At 35.5% G+C, this 8,002-nt stretch overlaps 1 pseudogene; it reads right to left on the reverse strand.

Moving 5' to 3' along the window:
• Positions 1–4,014: 4,014 nt before the first annotated feature.
• On the reverse strand, positions 4,015–7,731 carry LOC131051218 (polygalacturonase 1 beta-like protein 3; annotated as a pseudogene).
• Between the last annotated feature and the right edge of the window lie 271 nt (positions 7,732–8,002).

Consider the following 8,002-nt stretch of genomic DNA (forward strand, 5'->3'; position numbering starts at 1 on the left):
TGAGGAAACCTTATGGGAAAAATTTGCCTCCAAAAAAGACAAAGAAATATGAAGGATTTAGAAGCCTCCAAAATAATGTCTTAAAGATGAAAATGAAGAATATCATTGAAGCACAAAGATGTTGCAAAAATATATTGAAAGATGAATGCTATAGTGTTGTAACTACAAAAACTTCTCTAAAATCAAGTTGAAGATCTTGCAATTAAAGAGACAAAATCTATATGAGTGACCCCAATGACACTACTCAAAAAAATAGTTCTATGAAAATATAACTTGAATATGGTGCTATAATTGAAGAACCTCCTTGGAAATATTAATGAAGATCAAGATCAAAGAGAATGAATTTATATAAAGGACCTTAATAATATGATTAGAAAAATTGTTATTAGCGTTATGTTAGCTTGCCCCCCATTCACCTAGAGATAATGTGGACATTTTTAATCAAAAGTGGCATGGCTAATTATGGGTCATTGATAATCAGGATCAATGACCATATTTTTAAACTAATAAGGGTCTTACTAATGAATTGGTGGCCATTGATCATGGGGATTAACAACCACATTTTAAGGGGAAATTATATACATCTCTTATCATTTGATAGGCCCACCAAAATTAGGATTGATGACTAAGATTTGAACATCGCTCAAACAACCTTGGATTAGGATTTCTATGCAGCTTGGTGTGATAGGAATAAATTTAATGACTCGACACTCCAAAATACCATTTCTTGAGGCCAAGGTAAAATAATGTTTCCATTAAGGTGCTTCCATACTTATGCAAGCCCTCTTGCCCATAACAATGCTTGTTTATGGCCTATGAATACACTTCATCTATCAAAGAATGACCTCAGAGGTAGTTTATTTTCAAGAAATTACGCCTCTTCAACTACTAAATTTAATGCTACTCTCATCTACTAACATCAAAAGATGATCCATAACCATGCATAATATAATTTGGTAGCCTCTTCTACAAACCCTAAATGGGTTAGGGTTCAAACTTCATGACAAAATATAAGTTATTCCTGATCTACAAAGGTAATTTTTATATATTTTGTAAGGGTTGTTCTCTTATTTCTCTAGAAAATACATATATTCTTGTTAACATTTATTTACAATTGTAAACTAGCTTTTGGGCTTTGCATCAATATAATTATTATTTTTACCTCTCTCATTGAGAGATGTTCTATAAAACTATTTACCTCCATGTTTGAATGAATTTTTTTTTAGTTATATGTTGTGTTAATCATATTTGGAGGTGTTGTTTGTGGTTGTTTCCTTCCCTTCAAACAATCTATTAAATTTTAACCTTATATTTACTTCTAGAAACTAGCAAAAATAGAGAGTTATCTATATTTTCTAGTGATGTTGTTAGTATTTTATGCTATTGTAAGAATGGAGAAACAAATTCTCATCTTGGTGTATCACCTCCCCTTCATTTTTGTAACTTTTCTTTCCCCTTTTCCTTCTCAAAGTTAGTAGAATAGGTTTAAAGTAATATTTTCAAGTGTTAGGTTGGACCAATACTTGCACCTAGATCACAATGGAAGCCGACCTTCTCTGGAGATTCAACCTCTTTTTGTAAGTTCCTGCACTTTGATTTTGTTTGAATTTTGTCATTGGAACACTAGATCTAATCCAGTTTGGTGCAATTTCATGTTACAATTTATGTAAAATCATATATGGTGAAATCATTGTGATGTTAGTAAAAGTTTCCCACTAGAATATACCCTAAATGCACCAAAATATTCTTTAAGTGTGTAGAAAATTATTGATAGGACCTCAAAAAACCATTGAGAGAACTATAAAACCATTGAAAGGTATACAATATTACTAGTTAGGTCAAAAAGTTGTTAACATGGAGAAAAATAACTGGTTGAGCCTAGAAACTACTAATGTTAATGTCAAAACTACTTTTGATAGGCTGGGAAAAAAAATTGCACTTGAAAGTGACTAGTTCTAAACACTAGTATTCTAATGATAGAGCTACCAAAGGGGGTTGTAGTGGGCTATACTAGTAGAAATTGATACCCTTAGCAATAAAAAATGTCAGTAATCTTTAAAACAAGCTATTAGTAGCCATGTTGAGCATGCTAGAGTCAACACCAATAGCAACAAAAGCTATTAGATAGGGTACAAGGCTAATATAGATTTATGTAAGGTACATGTTATACCCTACATACATATTAAAAAACCTTATTTTCTTTAACTTTTTAATTTAAAAATAAAAAAAAGTGTAGCAAATGACAGTGGTAGTTTTTTTAAGAAGGTTTAATGAAAGATCATGGTGTGGCATTGTACAACCATACAATTATAGGATTTCTAAGGCAAGGATTTCAAGACAAATATTTTGAGCTAAAATTTTTGGTCTTTGATTTCAACATTTAGATAGATAAACTTAATATTTTTGAACATTTTAGATGCCATAGTGAGGTCATTTTTACTCCAAGATGCATCATTTAGTCACTTAGTTTAAACCCACATACTATGTTGGAGTTGATTCATCAACCTTACAACTTTTAAACATCACTTGGAACCAAACATCTATCATAGAAAGAAAAAAAAAAATTCATGGAGGCCAAAGAAAACTATTCATCCAAAAAGAAAATGAATAATTATGAATGTGTATTTTTAAATGATTTGATACAATAATTATCCTTATAATAGTTAAAAAAATAAAATCAATCCTAGATGAAACTTTAGGAGAGGATAAAATTTGATCATGACATGTGTCCTAATCCTATGACTTTCAAGACAAAAAAATATATGACCTAAGTGAGCTTAAGTATACTAGTGTGAAAAGAGACCTAATTAATTAAATATGAAAAAATCATTTTACTTTAACAAAGGGTCATAGAATGTAGATTTGCTTCACTTTTATACTACACCAAATCTAAATGTTGTGTTATTTATTGCTCCTTTGATTCTCTAGAATGAGATAATACTTTAGTATGTGAGGATGTGAAATTGATGCAATTAAATATATTTTAACACAAGCACAAAGCACTAAATCATGCAAACATATATTTAAGTCAATTTTTTGTAAGAAGAGTAAGTGGAGGTAGTTGAACAATTTTGAAGTTTGAAAGAGCAAGGGTCAAAATTATTATAATAGGGTCAACCCTATAAAAAAAAAATATGAATAATTATGAATGTGTATTTTACAATAATTTGATATAATAATGAATCCTTATAATAAGAAAAAAACAATAGGCAATCCTAGTTGTAATCTCAGGAGGGGATTAAATTAGATTTGAGGCAAAAACAATATATGACCTAAGCACTCGCTGAAGCATATTAGTGTGAAAAAAAGATCTAATTAATTAAATAAGAAAATTCATTTTACTTTAATAGAGGGCCCTAGAATGCAGATTTGCTACACTTTTATAGTACACCAAATCTAATTGTATTATTATTTATTGCTCTTTTGATTCTCTAGAATGAGATAATAATTCAATATGTGAGGATGTGAAAAGGATGCAATTAAATATATTTGAGTCAAACCTATATTTAAGTCAATTTTGTGTAAGAAAGGTAGATGAAGCTAGTTGAACAATTTTGAATTTTGAAAGGGCGAGGGTCAAAATTATGGTATTGTAGTCAAGCCCATGACCACAAAAATGACTCCTAAGTGATTACATAATAGAATTTGGACAAAGACATGGTAATAAATATGTTGATAAGTTTGAACAAAGACATGATAATAAATTTATAGATAGGTTGAATAAATATATATAAAGATAATATGTTGCATGACAAAATATGCATAAAAATAAGATAAAATTCAAATATAAATAAAAACAAATAAACTATCAAATAAATAAATTAATTTTAGACAAAATTATACCATTTATCTTAATATAAAAATATTCTCAACAAACAAAAAATTAAATAGATAATCAAATAAAAATGAAAATCTCATTACTCTATTTAACATTATTTTGAATTTCAATTAATAAACACAACCAAATAAATAAATATTGAAGTCATTAACAAATACAATCTAACAAGCATCATAGACAATACATAACTTTTTTCTCAATTACAATATTATATAGAAAACATGTTGGCCATTATCAAGAACAGCTCTTTTCCCATACACCCCACAAATTCTATGAAATTGGAATCCGAGGTATAAATAAATAATAAAAAATACATTGAAATCTTACAATTCAAAATCTCATTTGACCATTCCTTCCGCCAACTTCAGAACCATCGATTTAAAGCTGTTAGAGGCACTTTTATGTTGGTATGATTTTTTATTCAATCAGTGGAGACAGCTAAGATAGAGAAATCTTCATTTCTTTCCCTAACTAAAATGAAAAGGCCGTGCCCGCATTTACAACTTACCAGACAAATAAAATATTTCTTTCCCTACCTAAGCCCCACCAGTGCCATGCTCAGCTTTAACCCACTCCTTAATGGTGGGGCTCCCCGACCTTAGCAATCCAACAAAAGAAAAAACAATTCTTTCATCACAAATTCAGAGACATCACCTGGCCATTACTGAATTGCAGAAGATTTATTTATCAAACCAAGCGGCAAATGCCACTCCGTTGTCTTTTACATCGGCCCGTACACAACAAACAGAAGATAAGTTAATCCGAGACCGGCACCCAGATGAGATCGTTTTCGAAAATCCAATGGCAGACCTCAATCTTCCCTGGTTCATGTCCCAGTTCCATGAATGCTGCATGTGTTGCACTCCACTGTGTCGTATCCAAATGGCAAATGGCGACTCCATTGTTTATCTTCTTCTTCTCCTCCATTGACAACAGTTCAGCCTGGTAAACCTTAACCTTGGGCACAGCATGGCAGTAGTAAACCAGAAACGGAAACAGACTCTGGTGGCACGACACCGACCTTGTGATCTTGCCGCCGTCTTTGCCCGTGACGGCGCCGACAGAAACTTGGCTTCTAGAACCCGCCGTGCTTTCTGTGGTGAGAATCTCCACCTTGGAGCCCAACACTGAAACTGCAAACTCCGCCATGCCTCCACCGATCTCGCGCATTTCTTTATCTCGTCCTTCACCGCCGGCCTTTCGCAATCTCCCAGCGTCCGCGCCATGATATCCGCCATTCTCGAGTTTTCTGGAACGTGAAACGTCTTCATCAGCTCCGGTAGAGTCTGCGTAGAAAAGGGCAGATTTTTTGCCAAGGAGCCAGGAAGAAACGATCTTTTGGGCATGTAGTCCTTGATATCGGGCATGGGGAGAGTTTTGCCCTGCACCAACAGATTCTCCCTGAAGAACTTCCCAGCCTCTACGCCTGTAGAAGTGGTATTGGTCGTGTTGGTGTAGTCAGAGAACGTCGGGCCGGTATTGGCGTAAATTTTGAAGGTTGAATTCTTGGCGTATGAAATGAAATTCCCGGAGGCGGCATTGGTGCCTTCGTTGTACCCAGCAAACTCGTTGGAAGCGCCGGTAACATTTTTGCCATAGTTGGTGAAGAAAAGCGAGGAAGCGTTGCCGTCCTTTCCATAAGTCTTGAACACATTTTGCGGCTCACTTGCCCCGGCGGCATAGCTTGTGAATTGCTCGAGCGGCCCGTTGGCGGTGGCCACATAGTTCTGAAACTCGTTTCTGACTGCGTTGCCGTTGTCGGCATAGGAGGTGAATTGCTCAAGAGGGCCGTTTCCGCCCTTGTCGTAGGCCTTGAAATCGTTGGTGATGATATTGGAATTGTTGGCGTAACTGGTGAACTGGGACAGAATCCCGTTGGCGTCCTTGCCGTAGGTGGCGAAGTCGTTTTTGATGACATTGGCCTGGTCTGTGTAGCTCGTGAATTGCTGGAGGGCGGAGCTGTTGGTGCCATAGTTGGCGAAGCCCTCGTCGACGACATTGGAACCCGGGGCGTAGTTTTGGAAATTCTGAATGCCGCTGGATCTCGGGCCGTATCCTTTGAAGTCGTCCTTTACTACGTTGGAGTTATCGGAGTAGTTTGTGAAAGTGTTGCCGTCGGCGTTGTAATTTTTGAAATCTTTATCGGTGGTGTAGCTCTCGAAATCTGATGGGCCGGAAACGGCTTTCTGGTCATCGACCGTCCTGCGAATGCAGAGAAGATCCGCAGCTGTGCAGAAGGATGCGATTTGATTAGAGAGCGTGTGGTTTTTCATGTAGCCGGAAAACAGAGCAAAGGAAGTAGCGTCGAGAGGAGACGCTTTGTCCAGCAAGAATGGTGGGAGCGTCGCATTGGGCAATGCGCGACGCCAGAAACGTAACAGAGATGCCTTGGCTGCAAAACAGCTGCGCTCCTCCGCCATCACATGTAGTTATCTGCACAATCCATCACATCATCCGTCAAAACATATGTGAAAACTCTGCAATAGGTACAAGTGTTTAAGAGTCGTAAGTTTATTAATTTTTGATAATCTATAATGGCTGTTGTTTCTGGTTTTGATTGTGTGTAAATTTCTTTTCTTGTATCAATGATTTGGATCACACACTAGAATTCATCGGAATGATAGAAAGTTCAAGAAATAGAAAAAGAAACTGCTGCAGATCCATGGAGAATATAAAGAATTGGCTAAGAGGGTGGGAAAGTGTTGCAGGACACAATCTTTATATTTTCCATAGATCTTTAACAGTCTATTTTTCTACTTCTTGAGTATTCTATTATTCAAGGATGGATCACAAAGTGTGATTGAAACATTGATACAAATTGTTTTTACACACAATCAAAAGCAGAAATAATATCAAGAACAAAATTTTAGTTGTTCAATTGAAAACTGAGTCAGCTCAGATATGTGTCAGACTGATGGACAGCCTTCAAGAAAGACTGCAAAGAAACATTGATACAATTTTTTTTTATTTACACAATCAAAACTAGAAAAAATATCCAAAAAAATTAATTGTTCAATTGAAAACTCTCTCACATCAGCTTAAATATATAGCAGACAGATGAAGAATCTTCAAAAAAGAATGCAAAGAAAGAACTTGCATAAAACAAACAAGTGATTGAAACTAAATTACACTTAAACAACCCTCAAAAAACTGAGGCCAAACAAATGCCCTATCCCAAAACACACAAACACAACCCACACCCACACTTTCTTTACAGTCCACCCATTCTCCTACACTACCATTATTCATATACAACGCAACAGCTCATTTTTCATTAAGATTGTGTAGCATATAAAGATATTCGTATTCAATTTTAAAACATTAGATAATTTCACAAAATCATAATTTTTTTAATCAACATGCCCAATAAAAGAACCAACATTCAAAAAAACTGCAAAGTAAGATTAACGTTAGATCTCTGGATCCTGTAAACTGCTTAAAAATATTATTAAGACACATTCATTCGACCAATCAGGAAACCTACCGCGAGTGCGAATACAACAAAACCCAGCAGGATCGAGCGGCAATCCATCTCCTCAATAATGAATCTGCCAATAAAAGACCTGGTTAGACGAAACCTTTTTAATGGCTACAAAATAACCGATACTGGAAAGAATCAGTCCGTTACACCGCCCACTAAAACTGTAAAAGCAGCCGCCGACATTTCCAAAAACAGCGAAGCTATAATTACCAAAGCTTCTCGAAGGAAATTAAGTAACAGACAATTACCAAGAATGCAAGGAAATTAAAGAGAAGAAACGGACATGCAAGATGGAAACAGAAAAAAAAAAGAGAACAGAAACTGACCTCAAATAAATTTCGATCCGTGCTTTTCGATTGCACCGTATTTATGACTGCGCAGCAGGATAGTCATGTACTACCTACATCCATCTTACAAGTTACAAGCTTTGGCTAGAGCTCTTTCTATATATCAAGAAGAGTTTTTGTTATCCTCCTATTCCTTGGCCCATCGGTTCCGAATGGGCTCCTGTGGGCTCCATTCCTCAGAAACAGACTGTCAAGCAGCCTGCTCTTTGTACAAACACTAAGATACACAGAGACCCTAAATTAGCGCTGATCACTCTTTTTAGGGATGGTGTAGATTCATTCCAAACTGTTTGGAGTAAACTTCATACTCTCGTACAGGAAGGATTGTAGCTATTC

Source organism: Cryptomeria japonica, chromosome 8, assembly GCF_030272615.1.
Source record: "Cryptomeria japonica chromosome 8, Sugi_1.0, whole genome shotgun sequence".
In the NCBI taxonomy this organism is placed as follows: Eukaryota; Viridiplantae; Streptophyta; class Pinopsida; order Cupressales; family Cupressaceae; genus Cryptomeria; species Cryptomeria japonica.